The 23,155-nt window shown below is 35.3% G+C and overlaps 1 protein-coding gene across 1 annotated transcript in view; it reads left to right on the top strand.

The window, feature by feature from the left end:
* The first annotated feature begins 883 nt into the window (after positions 1 to 883).
* The window catches only part of Myo3a (myosin IIIA), a 240,776-nt gene continuing 218,504 nt past the window's right edge, over positions 884 to 23,155 (top strand). The window contains exons 1-2 of the mRNA XM_047521156.1: positions 884 to 951; positions 1,692 to 1,771. The gene's annotated coding sequence lies outside the window, so the exon portion shown is untranslated. The remainder of the gene's footprint in view (positions 952 to 1,691; positions 1,772 to 23,155) is intronic.

The raw sequence follows: 23,155 nt of genomic DNA, 5'->3' as shown, positions 1-23,155 counted from the left end.
CCTGCGTCCCCCTCCCACCTGGGATCCCAATGTGGAGACTGTAAGCCCACTGGACTCAGCAGACCAGAGGGGGCTGGCGATTTACAGGCTCCCTCCCAAAGGCCCAAGTTCCTTCCTTGGCCTTCAGTGGAGCCCCAACTTCCTTAGCAGGCTGCTAAAGTGAACAGGTGCCTGGGGCGATCTTATTTACCACTCGCTCTCTCAGGAATGAAACCAGTGCTCTTTATCAGGGTCGGAGCCTGACTGCCAGGAGATCGCATCCCAGTGGTCAGAGTTTCCACGTGTTTGGGGCAAGTTCCTTGGGGGTTGGACACTTGCAGCGCGCAGGGAAGAGACTTTGCTCTCGAGGCACAAGGCCTGTCCAGGGGGCATCCTGGGATCCGGGGGGCGCTCCAGGGTCCATGCCTGCCAGGCTCCCTTCGCTCAAGCCAAGTCAGGCGGGGCCGGGAAGCCCCGAGGTGTACAGCTCAGGGCCCTGCGAGGAGCCGCGTTTGGGTTGGTTCGGCCTGAGCTCGCGTCTGTTAACCCAAGGCGCTGGCGCGCGCGGCCCGAGGAAGAATCGACCCGGCACGGGATGAGGGCCATGGGCCAGAGACCTGTCAAGCGCCCTTCGCGTAAGTGACTCGGATCTGCTCTTCTCGCCCATCTCCCGCCCGCCCGCCCCCCGCAGGCGGCCGTGCCCCATCCCAGGCGCGGCCACCGCCCCTCGGGTTACCCCGCCTCCTGCCACCGTGGAGAGCCCGCAGCCAGCGCGCAGGGAGGGGACTAAGGAGCGCCCCGCTTCGTGCCCAGGTAGGGGTCGGGGCAGAGCCTGGAACTCGCTCGGGGCCGCGGCAGGGACGTGACCCTGGACCTGGGGTGCTGGGGGGGCGTGTGGGGCGCACCCGGGTCTCGGAGAGCGCCAGGCGGCCCAGCCGCTCACTCTGCGTAGACGCCGAGAACGTTTTTAGGGTACGGAGGGGCAAGAGAGCTGACTTTAAGCAGAGAATAAGAGGGAGCAATTGGAGGGGAGAACTGGAGAGCTAAGGCGCCCCGGGTCTGTCCGCGCGGTGGGCACCTGTGGCACGCACTGCGCGGGCGCCGCCACCTGCAGTTCACCCGGAGTCCTCAAACCTGGAACTTGGGGTCCCCGCCCCACCAAAGGCATCCGTAAAGGAGTTTTCCTTTTAAGGATAGAGAAAGCAGAGAAGTGCGATCCTTATTAAGAAACAGAGAAATCTTGCCTGAAAAGGGTACCATCTCCACCTGCTCACTAGCTGCCCTGTTCTCTTCTCCAGTACTTTGTATTTGCACCTTGCTAAAATTCTCCTTTGAGAATTTTTCCAGCAGTTGTTATTGTTATTACGATAGAAATGGGCCTGTAAACCTTGAAATAGCTATTGTAATGGCACTAACTTTAAAGGGTGGGGGGAGGTGGTGTGAAAATTCAAAGTAGATTCATAGATTTTCTTGTAGTCCCTTACTAACTGATTGATTGTCCATGAGTCCAAACTCTCAAGAATTTTTTTAACTCAACATTAGTCCAGTAGTTTTACAGTTATTTTAGGTGAATTAAGAGCTTTGTGTTCCTTGTAATGTGAAAGTAAGGAATGAATTAGTTTTGCTGTTCTTACCTAAAATATTTAAGTTCAGATCCTGAATATTTATCCTTATAATGACATTTTTGGTTGTTGTTGTTGTTGTTGTTACAGCCCAGAACCTCCGGCTGCAGCCTTAGACGTGTATTCTGTGTCTTGATATCTGACCACTATATTTTCAAGTTTTGATAAAGGTAGGTTGATAAAGTTGACAGATTTTCTGGATATGGCAGAGCCTAAGTGCTAAGTTTTCACAGATGAATGAAGGTGTATGTTATTCATGCTATGTTGACTTTTATTACATTATAAAAGACAGTTGTTTTAAAATGGGAAGATTTAGTAATGTATAAGCTTTCAAAGATAACATTCTTTATGAATATATTGATGTGATGTCTAGCGTGTGAAAAATAACTCTCATCTGTCTCGGTCCCTTTTTATTATTATTCTTGGGGACAAAAATGCAAAGTAAAAGATTCAATTTGGTGATCTTTAATATGAGCTTAGTACATATATCTGTTGGAGAGATTTTGGTCAAAACACATAATGTAACAGCCTAATATTTTGGTGCTTACATTCATCTATTAAAACTAAAATATTTGAAGGTCCATAAGTTGCTACTAGTAGTTTTATCAAACAAATATTTGCAAGCTCAAATATACTTTAGAATATATGGTCCTTTATGTAACTTATAAAGGTTTGATGTAAAATGTTTGTCATTCTAAGAATTTCTACATTGTCTTTTCTAACTTTTCTGTGTTTTACAGTGATCCCTTAGTTTTTATGAATTGATTATTTGAAAGATGATTCTAGAAAATTCCCTTCCCTAGTAATAGAAAATATTTTTCTATTAGGCTTTTAAACTAAGTCACATAAGACCAGTTACCAATTTGGGGACAGAGAGGGAATCAGGAACCTCAAAATGGGAAGCATTACTCATTTAAACTAAACTGCAATCATCTATTACTGAACACCTAATATCGACTGTGAACTTTGATCTGGTTTGTTTCTTGACTCATTTACAGTATTACAGCCTTAAGTACCTTCTAATCCTCTCTTCTTTCTGAAATGAAGGGTTACAGTAATAACCTCTTTAAAAAATTTCTTATAAACATTAACTGGCATAAAGAATATAAAAGTATAAGCACACTGGGTCCCTGGAATACAGTAAGCAGACAGAACATGCTGGTTACTGTTATTATCCATTGTTCGTATATCTGAGGATATGGATAAGTTTTTTTTTGGATATTATTTGATAAGGACACAAAGCCTCATGTAGAAGTCATAGGTTCACAGTTTAAAAGCTGAATTTGACCTTCAAACATGTTTACTTGGGTTAGCTAAGTATTTTAAAATAATTAATTTACTTATCAACATTTTCAAATTAGTGAAATTTGCATAAATTCCCAGAGTTCAAGCTTTTCCTGAAAAAAAGTAGGATGGGTTGCCCACTTTGCATGGGGCATACTCTCTCCACTTTGCCACAAGGCTGCCACTCCCTGAATTCTTTCATCAAGGCCTATTTCACTCATGTGTTTCACCTCCCTTGTCCCTGCAGGTATTTGCATTTGGATTTTTTTTTTTACTCTGGAAATGTCCCTTACTAAATTGAACAGTTAATTATGTGGTTCAAACTATAAGCCAACTTTCATCCTTTAAAACAAGGAGGAAAGTAATCCTGTATTACAATTTACAAAGCATTTCCTCATAAAATTCAGGTGATACACCAATCAACTCTGAAAATTTGTTCTTGGGCATGCCTTATTATCCCATTTTGCAGCTGTAAACATTGACTCCTACTTTTATACTAGCACTGAAAATATTGATCTAACAACTTAAAAGGTTTTTTATTTTTGAATTCATAGTGCCATATTTTAAAGATGGAGAAATTTTCTATGAAATGATAACCTCCTCAGAGAGAAGGACCACAAATTCAAGTCCTGTAGCTCCAGGTCCAGCATCTGGAGCACATGGATTCATGATGTTCTCTCCAAATGGCTTGCGTAGCTTCTCCCCTATGGCTTTTCTGGTTGCCTCCCACATGGCCTCTCTCTTGGCTTGTCTCTGCTAGATTCCTGCAACTTTCCTAGGCAGATGTTCCATTTTACTGGCATCTCTTAATCTTGGGGGTCTCTACTGCAGCTTTGGTTTCCATCTCACATCTCTACACATTGCCCTCTCAGGAGTGACACATAGGGACTTTGACCCTGCTGCAATTTGCTGACCTCTAAGGCCTTCCTTTGACATCTCAGTGGAAGCCTCCACAACCCCTGAACTGGAGCATCCTATGTTCCTGCAGAACCAGCACCACATGGTTGACACCAGAGTCTGCCACCATCTTAGCACGGCTGCAACATGCCTCTGAGTGCCTGGATGACTGAGCATGGTGTAACAAATTTCTAGGTCCTCTCTGTGTAAGCCAGGTGCCCCCATGGCCTCTTCTCAAAGAACTTTTTTACTTTTACCCCTTAAGCATGAGATGCCCTCAAGCCATCTTTCCAGTTGTTTCTGGGTGAAGTAATTAGCATATTTTCAGTGTCTATAATCCCTTTAACAACCACACCTCCTTAGCCCCAGTTTTACTCTCAGTTTTCTGGCCAAACTGCAAGCTTTTCAAATCTTTCTGCTCTGCTTTCTGCTCCTGATTCTCACAATAAACTTGGCTAAAAGTTGCCAGCAATATCCATGCCACCACCTGAATGATGTGTTGCCTTGAAAGTTCCTCTGTCAGTCAATTAGTACATCACCTTTAAATTCACCCACACATAAAGTCAGGACATGAGCCAAATGTAAACAACTTCTAGCCAGAATATAAAATGAATGGCCTCTATTCCAATTTCCAAGAGTCCTCCTTTTCCCCTGAAACTGCTTGCGACCAGTTTTTACTATCCACATGTTTACTGACATTCAGTTCTTCAGAACTCCCACTAGAATTGCCTATTAAGCTCCACTTACAATAATCTAAAACTTTTCCAGCCTGCATCCCTATGCTTTTCAAAATTTCCCCAACAAATTCCAAAAAGCTCCAAAGTCTTTTGGAACCACGTGGTCACTTTAGTCCCAGCAATGGCCCCGTTCCTGGTACCAATTTCTGTTTTAGTGAGCTTTTTCACTGCTGTGACCAAAAGACCTGACAAAAACAATTTTAGAGGAGGAAAAGTTTATTTGATGCTCATGGTTTCTCAGTTGATAGATAGTCAACTTCATTGTTCAGTGTCTGAGGTGAGATAGAACATCAGAGAGAGATGGAGGAAAACTGCTTAGGATGTGGCATTCAGAAAGTAGAGAGGGGTCTGGGAGGGAAAGAAGAGGGAGAGAGAGAGTGTGCTCCACTCACTAGAGGAAAAATATATACCCTAAATGTATGCCCTTAGTAACTTATTTCCTTCCGCCATGCCCTATGCACCTACTGTTAATCCATTCTAATGGATTAATGCACTGATTAGGTTAAGGCTCTCATAAACCAACCATTTCTCCTCTACACTTTCTTGCATTGTCTAACACATGAGCTTTTGGGGGATGCCTCATTTTTAAACCATAACACTTGGTTTTGAGTAAAGCCTTCTGTTTCTTTCTTACATGTTTCAATTAGTGAAGTAACTTGGAATTTTCATTGAGAAATGGTGTTCTCTGCATGTATTTGGAAAAGTTAACAACTAAGTTGTTTGATATTTGCATTAGATTAAGAAGGAAAATTTGCTTATGTTTATTTATGAAATAATTGTCTCTCAACTGGGTTTCTAGGCCCTTCCATTGATAAAGTTTTGGTCATTATATGGAAAGTATTATGAGATACTTGGAAAAAGTTATTTTGGGGAATTAATTTATATATTCTTAGAGATTATATAGCTATGAATTAATTGATGTTATAGTATCAAAACACATTAATACAAAAAATTCAAGAAAAAATGCCTTTTATTTTTCTGTTTTTCTCTTCTATAATATTTTATGATATTTTCCACTTAATCTGTTTTTAAGTATTTGTCAGTAAGATATAGAAGTATCTTTTTAGCCTCTGCTCTAATTTTCTGGTCTTTTCTTCCTCAGTATTACTCATCTCTACCCTCTCTCTTAATTATTTTTTTCTCCATTAATCTTTAATGGAATTTGTCTAGAATTTTTTCTTGATTAATCTTTAATGGAATTTGTCTAAAATTTTTTCTTTGAAGAATTTTTGTATTTATCAATCTTATAATCTTATTCTTTCTCTATGATGTCTTTCTTTAATTTCTATTCTTATCTTCCTTTTTTCTACTTTCCTTGATTTTGTCTAGTGGCTATATAGTGTTTTTCTTTCCTTTCTAATATAAATTTGGAGGCTATATATTTTCCTCTGTGTATTGCTTTGGCTGCATGCCATAAATCTTTATTAGTAGCCTCTTGTTATTATTAAATTTAAACTCTATTCTTAAATATTCATTGTTTTCTTTCTTTAGTTCTTGAATTGTTTAGTAGTATCTTTTTATAGTATCTGATTTATAGTTTTTAAAAATTTGTCTTTTAGTTGTTGATTTATGATATAATTGCATTACGGTCATATGTGCTCATAAAGAATATCTCTTTTTTTAATATAAGATTCAAAATATATTGCAGTTTATCCATTAAAGTATCTCTGTTAATTATGTAGTTTAAATTCATTTATTTTTTAAAAAAATTTGTCCATTTAAAAAAAAATCACTGAGGAGGTATATTAAAATCATCCAATAAAAGTGAATTTCTCTGTTTTACCATTTATTTCTTTAATTTTTTCTTTTACATAGTTTGCAACTCTGTTTTGGACTTTTACATTTTCTTAATGTATTAAGTCATTATTATGTAATAATTCTTTTTGCTGCTAATAAATACTTCTGCCGTAAAATATATCTTGTCCAATATTGATGTAGCACACCACTTTCTTTTGTTAGTATTTAGATGTCACTATTTTTTTACTTCCAATATTTCTCTGTAGATTTTATGTGGATCTCTTGCCAATTGCCTCAGCCATTACTGATGGCCGTTCTCCATTTTCTATTCTCTCTCCTCTCAAACTTAGATTAGTTGTGTGTTTGATAGGAAAAGAGAGTTAATGCCAGGTAGTTTGACAGAGGGAGTACAATAGAGGGAATTAGTTACAAATGTTTTGGTACATCTAAAGCCAAACAGGAGATAATGAGGTCATTTAAAATTAGAAATAGCAAAAAACTTTTGTCTTTCCTAGGGCTATAGAGATCCAATAAGAAGATAGCCTTACCAGAACTTAGAAGTGGAGGATATCTAAAAACACCATGTTTCTGTCCTAAAGAACAAATATGATGGAGGAGACACAGCTATTGATGGAGACACTACCACAAAACTCCAAGAAAACAGAGGAAAAATATTCTGGTGTCTCCCTTTCTCCTTCATCTAGTTTCTTGTTTGGGACTCTCATTTGCAGAACTTCTCAGCATAGAAAGACAGTAGGGCAATGAATATGGGAAATATAGTTTTGAGATATCAGCCCCAAAGATTTAGGACATAATCATGACTCATTCTGTGAGCAAGCTGGCCATTTCATTCTCTTCATGTCTTTTAACTTGGCTTCTATGTTTTCTATTGTTTTGTCCCCTTTTACTGCCTTCTGTGTAATTTTTGGTTTTGTTAAAATAAATACAATAAAATCTATCCTTTTAACCATTTTGTGTGTGCAGTTCATCTATAATTAAATTCACTGAACCCATAAAACAATAATTTCATCCCCTTCCCCCCCACAATTTTACTCTCTATCTTTGAATTTGACTATTCTGGACACCTCATTTCTCTTTTGTAACTGGCTTATTTCACTTAGCATGTTTTATAGGCTCATTCATGTTGTAGTATGTATCAAAAATTCCTTCCTTTTTTTTTTTTTTTCAGTGCTGCAGATTAAACGCAGGGCCTTGTGCTTGCAAGGCAAGCACTCTACCAACTGAGCTATATCCCCAGCCCCCTTCCTTTTTAATATTGAAGAATATTCCACTGTACACATATAACACATTCTGTTCATCTCTTTATCCATCAGTGGACACATATGTTACTTCACTGCTATAAATATGGAGGTACAAGTATCTGTTTGAGCCCATGCTTTTAATTCTTTGGAGGTATTTGGAGAAATAGGATTGCTGGGTAATATGATAATTCTGTTTAATTGTTTATGGAACTGCCATACCATTTTCCACACATAACCCAAGTATTCTAGTCTCGGTATTTATGCAAAAGAATTAAAGTCAGCATACTGTATTGATACAACCACATCAATGTTTATAAAAACACAACTCATGATAGCCAAGTTATGGAAACAGCCCAGGTGCCCACTGACAGATCAATGGATAAAGAAAATGTAGTATATATACACAATGGAGTTTGACTCAGTCATTAACAAGAATGAAATTATGGCATTTGCTGGTAAATGGATGGAACTGAAGAGCATAGTACTAAATGAAATAATCCAGACTCAGTAAATCAAGGGTTGGATGTTTTCTCTCATATGCAGAAGCTAGGCCAAAATAAGGAAAAAAGAGAGGAGGGGAATCCCATGAAAATAGAAGAGAGATTAGTGGAGTATAGGACGAGAGTAGAGGAAGAGGCTAGAGTGGAGGGAGAAGGGATGGGGAAAGGGAGGAATGGTGGAATGTTTGCTATGCTATGTACATATGTGAATATACTATAGTGAATTTCACCTTTATACATATCTATAAATCATTAATTTAAAAAACTATAAATAAATAGAAAAACAACCAGTAAAGTAAAGAATAAGCAATGGGGGAGGAAGGAGAGGAGGGCAAAAAGTATGAGGGATGGAAATTACATTCCATTCTCATATGATTATATCAAAATGAATCCCAATATTATGTTTAACTATAATGTACTAATAAAAAATGTTGAGGTTTTGATAGCAATTGCATTGAATTTGTAGAACACTTTAGGTAATATTTACATCTTACCACTATTAAATCCTTCAAATTATGAACATGGGCTATTTTTCCACTTACTTGTGTGTTCTTTAATTTCAATTATATTTTATAGTTTTCAGTGTATAAGTCTCTCCCCTCCCTAATTTACTTAGCTTATATCCAAGTATTTTGTTCTCTTTATCGTTATTGTAAATAGAATTGTTTTCTTAATTTCTTGTTTTTTTTAAAGATTGTTCATTGTTAGTGTGTAGAAATGCAACTGATTTTTGCATGCCAATTTTCTATCCTGTAACTTTGCTGAATTCATTAGTTAATTCTGACAGGATTTTTTTTTCACTATGTTTTGGTGGTGGGGATGGAATGGTTTGTGTGTGTGTGTGTGTGTCCTTTAGGGTTTTCTACATATAAAATCAAGTTATACGTGAACAGTGGTAATTTTACTTCTTTCCAGTTGAAAAGCCTTTTGTTACTTTTTCTTGTCTAATTGCTCTGTCCAGGATTCCCAGTACTATGTTAAATAGAAGTGGTGAAAGCGGTCACCTTTGTCTTCCTCCTTGTGTTAGAGGAGACATTCTCAGTATTTCCCAAGTATGATGTAAGCTATGGGTTTTTCACATATGCCTTTATTATGTTGAGGTAATTTTCATCTGTGTTTTTTTTTTTTATCTTAAGACAGCATCGAACTTTGTCAAATGCTTTTCCTGCATCAATTTTTAAAATATTAGTTACACATAATAGTTCATTTTGATAAATTCACACATGCATATAGTTGACACCATTTCTATCCTAACTTGTTCCCTTTCCTTCCCCTCCTTCCTCTATCAACCCCTTCCTCTACTTTATTGATATTCCTTCTATTAATTTATTGTTTTTTAATTGATGCATTATAGATGTACATATAATAGAATTCATTATGATATATTCATACATGCATATAACATATTTTGATCAATTTTATTCTACAGTTCCTCCCCTTACACATCCCTCCATCCTCTCCCTCAATTTCCTTCCTCTATTCTACTGTTATCCCTTCTATTTTCATAGGATTCCATTTTCTTTTTTAATTGCTTATTTCACTTTAACTTCTGCATATAAGAGAAAACAAATTTGACACTTGACTTTCTGAGTCTGACTTATTTCATTTCACATGATGTTCTCTGGTTCCATTCATTTACCAGCAAATGACTCAATTTCCTTCTTCTTTATGACTGAGTCAAATACCATTGCATTAATTTAAGTGATCAAGTAATTTTTTCTCTTTATTTGGTTAATATGATGTTTTTCATTGGTTGATTTTCATATGTTAAACTATCCTTGAATTCCAGGAGCATATCACTTAGTCATGCATATGATCATTTTAATATACTATTCAAAATCAGTTTGCTACTATTTCACTGAGGATTTTTGCATCAGTGTCCACAGAGATATTGGTGTGCAGTTTTCTTCCTTTCTCTTCCTTTCTCTTTCTTTCTTTCTTTCTTTCTTTACCTTTTTTGAGCATATTTGGCTTTGGTATCATGGTAATAGTAATGCAGTCTTCACAAATGAGTTAGTAAGTGCTCCTTTCTTGTTAAAAATTTTGGAAGAATTTGTGAAGGATTGGTGTTAATTCTTTAAATACTTGGTAGTAATTCACCAGTGAAGTGATCTGGTCCAGAAGTTTTTTGTTGAGAGATTTTTGATTACTGATTCACATCCTTACTGTTTTAGGTCTATTCAGATCTTTCTGCTTCTTCATGATTCAGTCTTGTTAATTGGTACATTTCTATATATTTGTTCATTTCACCTAGTTTATCCAATTTTTTTGTCTTATGAATGTTTACAGTACTCTTATAACCTTTCTTATTTCTCTGAAATCAATAATGATTTCTCATTTTTTTATTTCTAGTTTTAGTTATTTGTGTTTTCTATCTTGCTCTCAGTAAATTTACCTAAAGATTTGTTAATTTTTTAAATCTATCTTTTCCAAGACTTGACTCTTGGTTACTGATTTCTTTTACTCTTTTTTGTTCTATGTTATATTTATTTCCACTTCCATCATTTTTTTTTCCTTTTGCTGCCTTTGTTTGAATTTATGTTTTTCTTCCAATTCCTTAGGTTCTTCATTTACTATTTTTCTTCCTTTTAAAAATTTACTGTTTATAGCTACAAGTTTCTCTCAAAACTCTTTTCACTTCATTCTGTAAGTTTTGCTATATTGTACTTTTATTGTCCCAAGACATTTTCTAATTTCTGTTGTGATTTTTTTTTTTGTCTGTGATTTACTGGTGGTTTAATCATGTACTATTAATTTCTACATTTTTATAGATTTACAGTATTTTTCTAATGTTGATTCCTAGTTTCATTCCATTTTGATCAGAAAAGATACTTTCCATGTTTTCAGTCTTTAAATTTTTTTATTTTGCAACCTAACATATGATCTGCCCTGGAGAATGTTCCTTATACAATTGAGAAAAATGTATACTCTGTTTCTTTGTTTGGTTATTACTGTAGAATGGTCAGTTTCTCCTTTTAGTTCAGTTAATGTTCATATATTTTGGAGCACTAATGTTTGATGCATATATGTTTATAATTGATATGTCTTTTGGAAAATTCACAATTTAATCATCATATGATGTCTTTTGTATCTTATTGATAGTTTTGGATTAAAGTCTGTTTTTTCTGATATTAGTATAACTATCCTTACTCCATATTTGTTGTTATTTGTGTGGAATATATTTTTCTGTTCTTTCTCTATTCCTGTACTGCCCGGGGGTCCAGCCCTAGCAACAGTTGGGGGTCGTAGGTGGATGGAAGGCATAGGTGCGGTGGAGAAACAGCACACAGAGAAACCAAGTGTTCTGAGACTGAATCTGAAACTTTATTGCTCACAGAGTCTTTATGTATGTTTTTTCTTTGGTACTAATTACATCACTTCATGGTTAATACAAGGAAATGTTAAGTAAAAAATCTTCAAGAGTATAATTAATGATCTTATTCAAGAAACATGTTTACTGAATGATAGCTTAAATTAAAAAAAAACCCAGTTCCCGGCAAGGTAGAGGGCACCATGCTCTGTTTAGTTTTAATTTCCCTGAAAGAATACATCATTAAGTTTCTATAGAAGTTTGCCCCTTCCAAGAACTCTAATGTTATTTATTAACAGTGAAATGTTTTTGTTATTACTATAAAAAGAATAGAGGAATCAGCTTATAGTTAATATTTATTCTATTTCATGTACTCAATGGTGGACTAAAACTCTATTTTGATCTTTAAAGAACTAGACATAGGAAGAATACAAATTGTACTTGTGATTAACCTATTTATTTTTTTATTAAGTGGGAAAAATATCCTTAAACTTAACCATAAACACTAAGAAAGCAATGAAGACCAAACACCACATCAAAGCTCAGAGGAATACACTCTCATATACCTATATATAACTTTTAGAGAAATTTGTATACTAAAAGAAATCACAAACTCCTTACAAATTTGAGCAAATCATAATTGCTTATTTATGATTTCATCTAAGTATTAATATTAAACTTTATTGTGTGTTATTTTGTGTCCCAGCACCATGAAATCTCCCCCGTAGTCTCTATAATCTGAATCTAAGGATATATTAATTATTAGTATTAAAAGCAACTTCACATGGAGACATGCCACACCTATGGCCCCCAAGAGGGAGGATGATCTTTCAACAGAACCATGTCAAGTGTTGAATCCTCTACTCCAACAGAACCATGTCAAGTGTTGGAGTGGTAGGAAATAGATGCAGCACTGTCCTTAAATCTAAAGTATGTCTCTCATAGATAGCATACATTTGGATCAAGTTTTTTCCCCCATTCTGCCAATCTCTGTCTTTATATTGAAGAATTTAATCCATTTACATTTAAAATATTGATAAGGAAGGACTTATTGCATTTTTAAAAAATGTTCTCTTTCTGTTATGACTTTTTAAAGTCACTATTTTCTTCCACTTCTGCCATCCTTTGTTGTTAGTGAATTTTTTGCAATGACATGTTTAGGTTCCATTCTCATGTCCTTTTGTGTATATTTTATAGATTTTTTTTGCAGATACCATGTTATTAAATATACCATTCTTAAAATTGCTAATTATTTTAAACTGGTTCCAAATTAATCGCACATAAAACTTGGATTTTCTAGCTTTGTTCCCAAACTTTACATTATGGGTGTCACAAATTACATCTTTATATACTTATTAAGATAGATGTATAACTATTCTAATGCATTTTGTGTTTCAAATCCTGTAGAAGATTTTAACAAGTGGAGTTACAAACTAAAATAACAAAAATTATCGATTTTTATATTTGTCCATGCAATTACTTTTAGGACAACTTTACATTTTTATTTTAAGTTTCTGTCTAGCACCCTTTCATTTCTACTTAAAGGGCTTCTTTTATCATTTCTTATAGGAAAGATAAAATGGTAATGAATTCCCTTCACTTTTGTATCTCTGTCAATGTCTCAGTTTCTTCCTCATTTTTGAAAGACAGTTTTGCCAGGTACAGAATTCTCGGTTGGCAGTTTTTCTTCCTGTGCATCAAATATATTATCTCATTGTCTCTGACTTGGAAGATTTCTTCTTATTATTAGAGAAATCCACTGATCAACTTATTAGTAGTCCTTTGTATGTTATGAGTTGCTTTTCTCTTGCTCCTTTGGGAATTCCCTCTTTGTCTTTTGACATTTTGATAATAATGTGTCTTAGTATGAGTTTCTTAGGGTTTAACATGCAGTTTACTGAGCCTCTTGGATTTATGGGGTCATGTCTTTCATTAAATTTGTGAAGGTTTTAGCCAATATTTCTTCTTTTTTCTGTCTTTCCTTCTCGAATGCTTATAATGCATACAGTAACCTGGATGATGGTGTTTCATAAGTCCCTTATGCACTCTATTCAGTTTTTTTTCCATTCTTTTTTCTTTTTGCTCCTCAGATGATAATATAAAATGACTTTTCTTTAAGTTTGTTGATTCTTCTGCTGCTCAAGTTTGCTCTCAAACCCAGTGAAAATTTCACTTTGGGTACTTAATTGTTTCCTGAAAAAATTACATTAAGATTACATTATTTCTTTCTTAAATATCTTATGGAATTTATTGTTGAAAAAATAAACAATAAATTTTGAAATTTTATATATATATGTATTTTTTACTAGTTGTTAATGAATCTTTTATTTTTATTTATATGTGGTGCTGAGAATCGAACCCAGTGCCTCACTTGTGCTAGGTAAGCGCTCGACCACTGAGCCACAACCCCAGCCCCTGAAATTTTTATATTTACTCTTTTCTGTCGATCTATTCACTATCCAACAATTTTTTATGGAGCATGTTCTTTGTGTTAAGCATAGTTTTAAAGTCTTTGGTATTTTAGTGAAGAAACTGGACAAAAATTCCACCATTTATAGTACTTACATTCCAGTAGTGAAGAAAAATAGTAAATAAAACATAATAACAGGAAGTTATGTTGTGTTAAGAGATTTAAGTGCTGTCAAAATAAAGCAGCGTTAGGAGGATCAGGAGATGGGAGGCTGGACTGGGTAGAGGAGAAGGGCAGGTTGAGATTGTAAATAGGATGGTCAGGGTAGGACTTATTGAGATGGTGATAACTGATATTAGACTTGAAAGAACTGAAGGAATGAACTGTGGATATCTGGAGAAAGAGCATACCAGGCAGAGGAAGCAGATAACCCAATGGAGGATCAGCTTGGCCTCATTTTAAAACAAGCAGGAAGGTAGTTTGGTTCTTTTATTAAGGAAGAATTAAGTGCTGATTTATAAATGCAAGCAGAATAGTTGTCAAGATGAACGTTAGGATTCTATAATAAGACACTTTTGTGGTTGTTTTATGGTTTTTTTTCTATCTTGGGAAAAAACTCAATAACTCAACGTATAATAAATTTAAAAAGATTGACTCTTCATTTTTAAAATGTGCCTTTTTAAGTAGCTTTTTCAAAATATGGTAAATACATCCATCAAAATAATTAAATATATATGTTAAAATAATTCTTTGGCTTACATGATCATATAATTAGTAGTTTAATTATATGCTTTTAATTTTATGGGCAAGAGAATTATTTTTTATTCCATGAGTGCTAAATGACTAGACAAAATATATGAACATTCATTGTTATGTAGAATGCAACTTGCTATGGTATTTAAGCAATTAGTTGTTCACTGACTGTGATCTTTTATTTAGAACTTCTAAATTAAAGACTTCTAAATTGAAGAAATTCAATAGTTAGAATTTCTTTAACGTATGATTTGGAAGAAATTTCAAGTGACTTCATTTAACTTACTTGTTGAGAGTTGTTTTAAATGTTATTTGACTGGGTGTATTCTGTTTCCAAAATGCCTGTGTTTTTTGTCATTCTATGATCATTGTTTTATAATATAAAGACACACTGCTTTGAGTATTTGTGTGATTGAACCCTTTTGAGATAATTACATTTTAGACATACTCCTGGCAATTTTTAATGTCCAGAGCTCCATAACTGTTTCTGATCACTGATCACTTCAGAACTAATAACTTCTTTTTAAAAAATACTTCTATTTCATTCATTTATTTTTATGCAGTGCTGAGGATTGAATCACATGTGTAAGGCAAGCGCTCTGCCTTTGAGCTGCAGCCCCAGCCCCAGAATTATTTATTTGTTCACCTACCATGGCACTTTATGCGTATTTCTATGATCACTTTTCATAATATGTTTTACCTACATGTTTATTAGCCTGTCTACAAGTTGCCTACATTTGTATCCCCACAACTTATTGAAATACTGACCTGGCTCCTGCAGCCTCACAGCAAGGCCTACTGGTTCCTGCCGAGAAGCGGCAGTGGAGCCATGGAGTGGCCAAGCGGCAGCCTGGGTGGGTTCCAATGCTGGTGGCAAGTACGTGGAACCTGCCAAGCAGGCGCGGAAGGCCTGAGGTGCCTCGGTGCCTGCTCCAAGGTGAACTAGGTCAAGGGGATGGCAGCAGCCTGGCCTGCACACAGCGGGGATCCCCATTGCAGAAGTGCACTCCTGCACTACAGCGCCAGGCACTAGACTGAGCATGCGCAATTCAATGACTTCAACCTCCCACTTCCAGAACTGGAGAGCAAATGGAAATAAGGCAAACCTGAATGGGATTCAGGCTAACCAACAGCCTTATTAGTTTTCCAAACCCTAGTTATCATAAGTTTGGATCAGTAGCAGTGACCCAAGTGCTACATAACCTCCTAGGCTAGCACACTTGAATGGAGAAAAACGTTCTATGGGGGTCCCCTCTTGTAGAGTTCTGTTCCTCTTTATATTTTTCAATACGTCTTACTCTTACACTTACTCATCCTGGTTTGTGGATTTCATTTTTTAAATTCATGAGAAAAGAACCCTGAAAGGAGAAGAAATTGCTGGTGAGCTGCTGGGCTCTGCTGCAACACTGGAGGACATGGCCTGCCATTAGGAACTGCGACACTGCGTGCAGACACCTGCTACTTGTGCGGACTCCACCTGCCAGCCTAAGCAGCGAATCGAGCTTCCATCACAAAACTCCGGTTTCAATAGTTTGTGCACATTTGATGTGCAGTCATTTTCTTGTTGAATTTTTATGCCTGGATATTAAAAAGCCAATAGTTAATTCCTAATAGTTAATGTCTCAAAAATGAAAGTTGTGTTCAATGACACTACTCCTTGAAAGGCAGTATTCCATGTAATGAATGTTTCTCCTGGTTGAAAACTTGTATTGCAGAAACTTAACAAGATGATTGATCTCTTGGTCTAAAATTTATATTTTATAGATGGCATAAATGCTTATTTGCATGACTCAAGCAGATAGATGTAAGAAGTAGTTATTTTGTCTCTGATTATGAAATCATTAAAGAGGATGATTATCCCTGATTACCTCTTTGCATTTTGGATCAAAAGCACAAATTTCATAAGGATGAAGTGTTCTAAGAACCATTCAGAAGTGTCTCTTTATGTAGTGGTATGATTTTTAGCAGGCATTCATAGCCATTTACTAGGTGATGTGCCCTTAAGTCTAATTAATCATAATATGATCCTTATTTTATTTTGGATTTTCATATTCTTTATAGTTGTCCCTAATCCTTATTTTCCCCCTTACTTTAACAAATGCTTTTTGAAGACCTGTATTTATTCATTTATTCAACAGCTATAAATTTATTATCTATTCTCTACCAGGCATAGAGTTAGGCATTATCAGACTTGAAAGTGAACAAGAAACATAAGGTCTCTGCTATTAGAATTAATTGATAAATAAACATTTGCTTATTTAACTAATATTTACGGGTTGCAGGCCGTGTGCTAGCCATTATTGTGGAGATTGTGGATATGTCAGCAAAATAATGAAGTTCATGTCCCCATGTAGATTACATTCTAATGGAAGAATACCGGAGTAAGTGTAAGGCTAACTATGAAGGTTGGTCAGAAAAGATCTTCCTAAGAAAGTCATATTTGAGCTGAGATTTAAAGGATGAATGGAATTAAATAAAAAGATAAATTGAGGCCAAACCATTATTAAGGATAGGAATGAACTCAGCATGTTTCGTGGACATTGGTTTATACTTTTTTAGGTGAGAAGATTGAGGAATTTATTACTGCTTCAATTTTTTTTCCAATTAATAGTGAAGTGAGGATGTCCCTGGTGAAGTTTTGTGGGAGGAGGTAGATAGCAAAGAAGGAACAGTTTGAGGAGAGAAATATTTGAGGACAGATACTGTGAAGTAGTAAACTTCAGCTACAAAGAAATATACAAGCTGGAGCAGTGAAGCAGGATTGTGAGGCAGTGTTGCGGGGCTCCATGTAGGGTTGTCAGTCAACAGGGTTGTATGGATCATTTTCATCTACAGGCACAGGGGTGAAGAAGATGCAGGGTTCAACCAGAAGTGTTTTCTGTAATTTTTTATTAGTATACTCCGGTTATACATAACTATAATGTAATATATCTGTAATGTTTTTATGAGTACTCTATAGTTATACATAAGAATGGGGTTCATTTTGACATAATCATACATACATGGAATATAATTTACTCCATTTCAGTCTCCTGTTCTTGTTCTTTTCATTCTTTCCTCCTCCTTACCTTTACCCTTCCTCTACGATTCTGGTATTCCTTCTATTTAGTCATTGCTTTTGTAATTGATGATATATATATATATATATGCAATTCACTGTTGTATAGTTATATATGTAAGTAACATGGTTTGGTCAGTTTCCGTTACTCTTTCCTCCCCCTCTAACTCCTTCTTCTATTCCACTGATCTCTCTTCTATTTTCATGTGATCCTCCCTACTTCATTATTATTAATTTTTGCTATATTTTTCTCTGGCTTCCAAAAATGAGAAAAATTGACCATTGATTTTCTGGGCCTGTCTTATTTCACTTAGCATGAAGTTATTTAGTTCTCCCATATGTCACCAAATTCCATTCTTTTTTTATTGCTGAGTAAAACTCCATTGTGCTTGCATACCACATTTTCTTTATCCATTTATCTGTTGACAGGCATCTGGACCATTTTCATAACTTGACTCTTGTGAATCACATAGCTATAAACATTGATGTGCCTGTATCACTAGAGTATGCTGATTTTAGTTATTTTGGGTAAATATCAAGGAATTGGATAGCTGGGATGGTGGTTCTATTCCTGTTCTTTTAAGGAATCTCCATACTGCTTTCCAAACTGGTGATACCCACCAACAATGTATGAATGTATCTTTTTCTCCACATTATCAGCATCATTTATTATTATTTGTCGTGAGGATTGCCATTCTCACTAGAGTAAGATGAAATCTCAATGTAGGTTTGATTTGCATGTCCCTGATTGCTACACATGTTGAACATTTTTCTCATCTATTTGTTGACTTTTTGTATCCTTTTCTTTGAGAAATGCCTGTTCAGTTCTTTTGCCTATTTTTCTTTGAGAAGTGTCTGTTTGGTTCTTTTGCCTATTTATTAATTAGTTTTTTTTTTTTTTTTTGTGTTCTTTATAAGTTCTTTCCATATTCTGGGTTATTAAAGATAGCAAAATTAATGTTACACTATATAGGGGTTAAAAAGGTAAGAACAATGGACAAAGGGGAAGAAAAGAAAGGGAAAAGATAGGAAAAAATACAAGCTAAGATTTCAATTCTTTTCCTCTGTCAGAAGAGTAGCTGGCAAAAAGTATCTCCCATTATGAAGACTGTCTATTCAGTCTCTTAATTGTTTCCTTTGCTGTGCCATCCCATTTATTGATTCTTGGTTTTCTTTCTTGAGATTTAGGAGTTGTGTTAAGGAAGTCAGTACTGGCCGGTGCCCATATGTTGGAGTGTTGGACTTATCTTTTCTTCTGGCAGGTGCAAAGTTTCTGGTCTAATTCCTAAGTTTTTGACCCACTTTGAGTAGATTTTATGCTGGGTAAATTCTTTTTTTGACCCACTTTGAGTAGATTTTATGCTGGGTTTTATTCTTCTACAAATCCAGTTTTCCTAGCACCATTTTGTTTAAAAGGCTATCTTTTCTCCAATGTGTTTTTGGTACCTTCGTTGAGTATCAAATGATGTCTCTGTGTGGATTTGTCTCTGCATCCTCTATTCTGTTCCATTGGTCTTCATGTTTATTTTGATGTCAGTACCATGCTGTTTCTTTTACTATAGCTCTGCAGTATGATTTTGAGATTAGGTATTATGATACCTTAATATCACTCTTTTTTCCTTAGAATTGCTTTGGCTGTTCTGGATCTTTTGTCCTACCACATAAACTTTAGTAGTTTTTTTTTCTAATTCTGTGAAGAATGTCATTGGTATTTTGATGGGGTAGCATTTAATCTGCATAATACTTTTGGTAGTATGACTATTTTAACAATATTAATTCTGCCTATCCAAGGTCTTCCTTTCATCTAAAGTCATCTTCTATTTTGTTCATCAGTGTTGTGTGATTTTTATTTAGAGAAATTTTTTTTTCACCTCCTTGGTTAGATTATTTCCCAAGGTATTTTTGTTTGTTTGTTTGTTTGTTTGTTTTTGAGGTTATAGTGAATGAGATGATTTTCCTGATTTCTTTTTCTGAAGAATCACTGTTAGTGTATAGGAAAACTATTGATTTGTGAATGTTGATCTTGTATCCTGATACAAGATCATCCTCTATCAGCTCTAGAAGTCTTCTTGTCGAGTTTTTTTTTTGGGGGGGGGAGGGGAGTGCCTTTTAGATATAGGATCATGTCATCAGCAAGCAGAGATAGTTCGACTTCTTGTTTTTCTGTTTGTATCCCTTTTAATTTTCTTCTCTTGCCTGATTGTTCTGACTAGAGTTTGAAGAACTATATTGAATAGGAATGATGAGGGAGGACATCCTTGTCTTGTTCCTGATTTTAGAGGAAATACTTTCCATTTTTCTCCCTTCAGTATGATTTTGGCCCTGGATTTGTCATGTATAGCCTTTACAGCATTGAGGCAAGTTCCTTCTACCCCTAGTTTCTCCAGCATTTTTAACATGAATGGGGGATGGATTTTGTCAAAGTCCTTTTCTGCATCTATTGACAGGATCATGTGATTCTTGTCCTTAGTTCCTATTTAAGTGGTGAATTACATTTATTGATTTGCGCATGTTGAACCAACCTGTACTGTGTGTGTTTAAATGTTGTTTTCCACTATTTTATGAAGGATTTTTGCATCTGTGTTCATCAGGGATGTTGGTCTTAATTTTATTTTTCCTGGATATACCTTTGATTTTGGTATCATGGTGATATTAGCTTCGCAGGAGGAATTTGGGAGTTTTCCCTCCCTTTTTGTTTCATGGAATAATTTGAGGAGAACTGGTGTTATCTCTTTTTTAAAAAAGGTCCGGTAGAGCCAGGGGTGGTGGCACACACCTGTAATCCCAGCAGCTGAGGAGGCTGAGGCAGGAGGATGGCAAGTTCAAATCCAGCAACACTGAGGTACTAAGCAAATCAGTGAGACACTGTCTCTAAATAAAGTTTAAAAAAAAAAAAAAAAAGGCTGGGAATGTGGCTCAGTGGTCAAGTGCCCCTGAGTTCAACCCCAGGTAACCCCCTCCACAAGAAAAAAAAGGTCTGGTAGAACTCAGTTGAGAATCTGTCTGGTCTTGGGTTTTTCTTTGTTGAAAGGTTTTTAATTGCTGTTTCAATTTCATTACTTAATGTTGGTCTATATAAGTTTGTGGTCCAATTTGGGTAGGTCCTGTGTGTCTGAAAATGCATCAGTGTCTTCTAGCTTTTCCAGTTTATTGGAGCATACATTTCAAAATTGTTTGTAATGATCTCTGGATTTCAGAATTGTCTGTGGTGATAACTCTTTTTTCATCTCTAATTTTGTTGATTTGGGTCTTCTCTTTCTTTTGGTTAGTTTGGCTAAAAGTTTATCAATGTTTATCTTTTCAAAGAATAAAGTCTTTGTTGCCTTGATCCTTTGTATTTTTTTTTTTTTAATTCTCAGTTTTGCTAATTTCATCTCTGATCTTATTTTTTTTCCTGTCTTCTTCTGATTTTGGAATTAGTTTTTCCTTTCTAAGCCTGTAACACTGGGTTATTTATCTGGCATTTTTTTTAAATACCAGCATTCAATGCTATAAATTTTTCTCTTAGAACTGTTTTCATACTATCTCACAGATTTTGATATATCTCTGTTTTCATTTGTTTCTAAGAATTTTTTTAATCCTCCCTTATTTATTCTATGATCCATTTCTCATTCAAAAATGTGTTAATCTTCAGGTGTTAAAGTGGTTTCTGTTTTTTATCTTGATGATGGTTTCTAATAGATGTCCTATCTGTTGGTGAAGAAATGTGTTGAAATCACCCAGAATTATTGCACTTAAGTCTATTTGAATCTTTATATCAAGTAGAGTTTTTATCATGTACATAGCTGCACTAAAATTGAAGCATAAATATTTGTAATTATTCTTTCTTGTTGTTGAATGATTCCCTCAATCAGTATGAAGCGACTATTTTGGCTCTTCCAGTTAATTTTGACCTGAAGTTTACTTTGTCTAATATAAAAGTAACTACACATGCTTGCTTTCATTCATTTGCATGGTATATCTTTTTTCATCCTTTCACCTTCAGCCTGTGGATATCTTTACCTGTAAGATGAGTCTCTTGCAAACAGCATATGATTGGATCTTGGTTTTCAGTCCATTTTGCCAATCTGTGTCATTTGATTGGAGAGTTTAGACCCTTTACATTCATTGTTATTATAGGGAGGTTTTGTTTTCTGCCATTTTGATTTATTTCTAATGCTTAATTCATACTTGATTCTCCTTTAATTAACTATCCTTCTAGTAAGACTCATCCATATGCTGACTCTAATATTTATTTTTAATTTCTTCTCTGAAATATTTTGTTGAGTTTGTTTTGTAGTGCTGTCTTAGTGGTTATGAATTCTTTTAGCTTCTTCTTATCATGGAAGGTTTGTTTATTTCCTCTTCAATTCCTGAAGGATAGTTTTGCTGAATAAAGCAATCTTGATTGGTGCCTTTTATCTTTCAGGATTTGGTAAATATTACTCCAAGCCCTCCTGACTTTTGGGGTATGGATGGAGAAATCAGTAGAATTGTAATTGGCTTACCTCTAAATGTGACTTGCTGTTTTTCTTTTGTGGCTTTTAAAATTCTATCTTTACTCTGTATATTATGCATTTTTTTAAAAAAAATTAAGTTTCTTGGATTCTTTTTTATGTTGCCTGTTTGGGGTTCTAGATGTGTCTTGTATTTGAATTTCCATCTCTTTACTAATGTTTGGAAATTTTTCTGATATTTCATTGAAATTCGTTCATTCCTTCAGCTTGTATTTTGGTGCTTTCTTCTACTTCAGTGATTCTTAGATTTGGTCTCTTACTATTATCCTAGATTCCTTAAATAATCTGGTCATTGTCTCTTACCATCTTTTCTTTATTATTGACTTCATTTTCAAGATTATGTACTTTGTCTCTGAGGACTAAAAATCTGTCTTCTTTGTCATCTAATCTACTGGTGATCCTTTTAACTGAATTTTTAATTTTTTCTATTGAGTCTTTTATTTCCAGGATTTCTGTTTCATTCGTTTTTAGAATCTCTTTTTATTGAAATTATCTTTCACTTACTCTCTTATTTTCTTAATTCATTTCTTACATCTTCTTTAGCTCATTTAACATTTTAACTTGAACTTCCTAAATTTTTTGTCTGACTTTTTCTTCATTGTCGTGTCAACAGGATCAGTTGTTGGAGTATTGTGGGCTTTTGGGAGCTTGTTTCCATGATGTTTATCTTTTCTACTTTTATGCAAGGGAGTATTTAGTGAACTTCTTTCTATTAAGTGCTTCAGGATGTATTAATATTCAGGTATTATACTCACTCAACATATATCCTCTGCTGTTCCCAGTATCAGTATCACTGAGAGAAGCTACTAAGACCTATTAGCTGCAATCACTTTAGAGCAAAGCAATGTACTCATAAATCTTAGGGCAAAAAAAGTAGTAAAAATGTTCTTCTCAGTTCCTCTAATCAAGATATAAAATTGTAGTAATGTTCTTGAAGAGATTGAGAAATTAGTTATTAAAGATAGCAAAATCATTGTTACACTATATGGGGGTTAAAAAGGTAAGAACAATGGACAAAGGGGGAGAAAAGAAAGATAAAAGATAGGAAAAAATACAAACTAAGATTTAAAAAAAGAAAAACTGGGGTGGGGTTTCAGGCAGGAGCAGGAA

Source organism: Sciurus carolinensis, chromosome 12 (assembly GCF_902686445.1).
Source record: "Sciurus carolinensis chromosome 12, mSciCar1.2, whole genome shotgun sequence".
Taxonomy (NCBI): Eukaryota; Metazoa; Chordata; class Mammalia; order Rodentia; family Sciuridae; genus Sciurus; species Sciurus carolinensis.
This window is presented reverse-complemented; position numbering and strand designations above follow the sequence as displayed.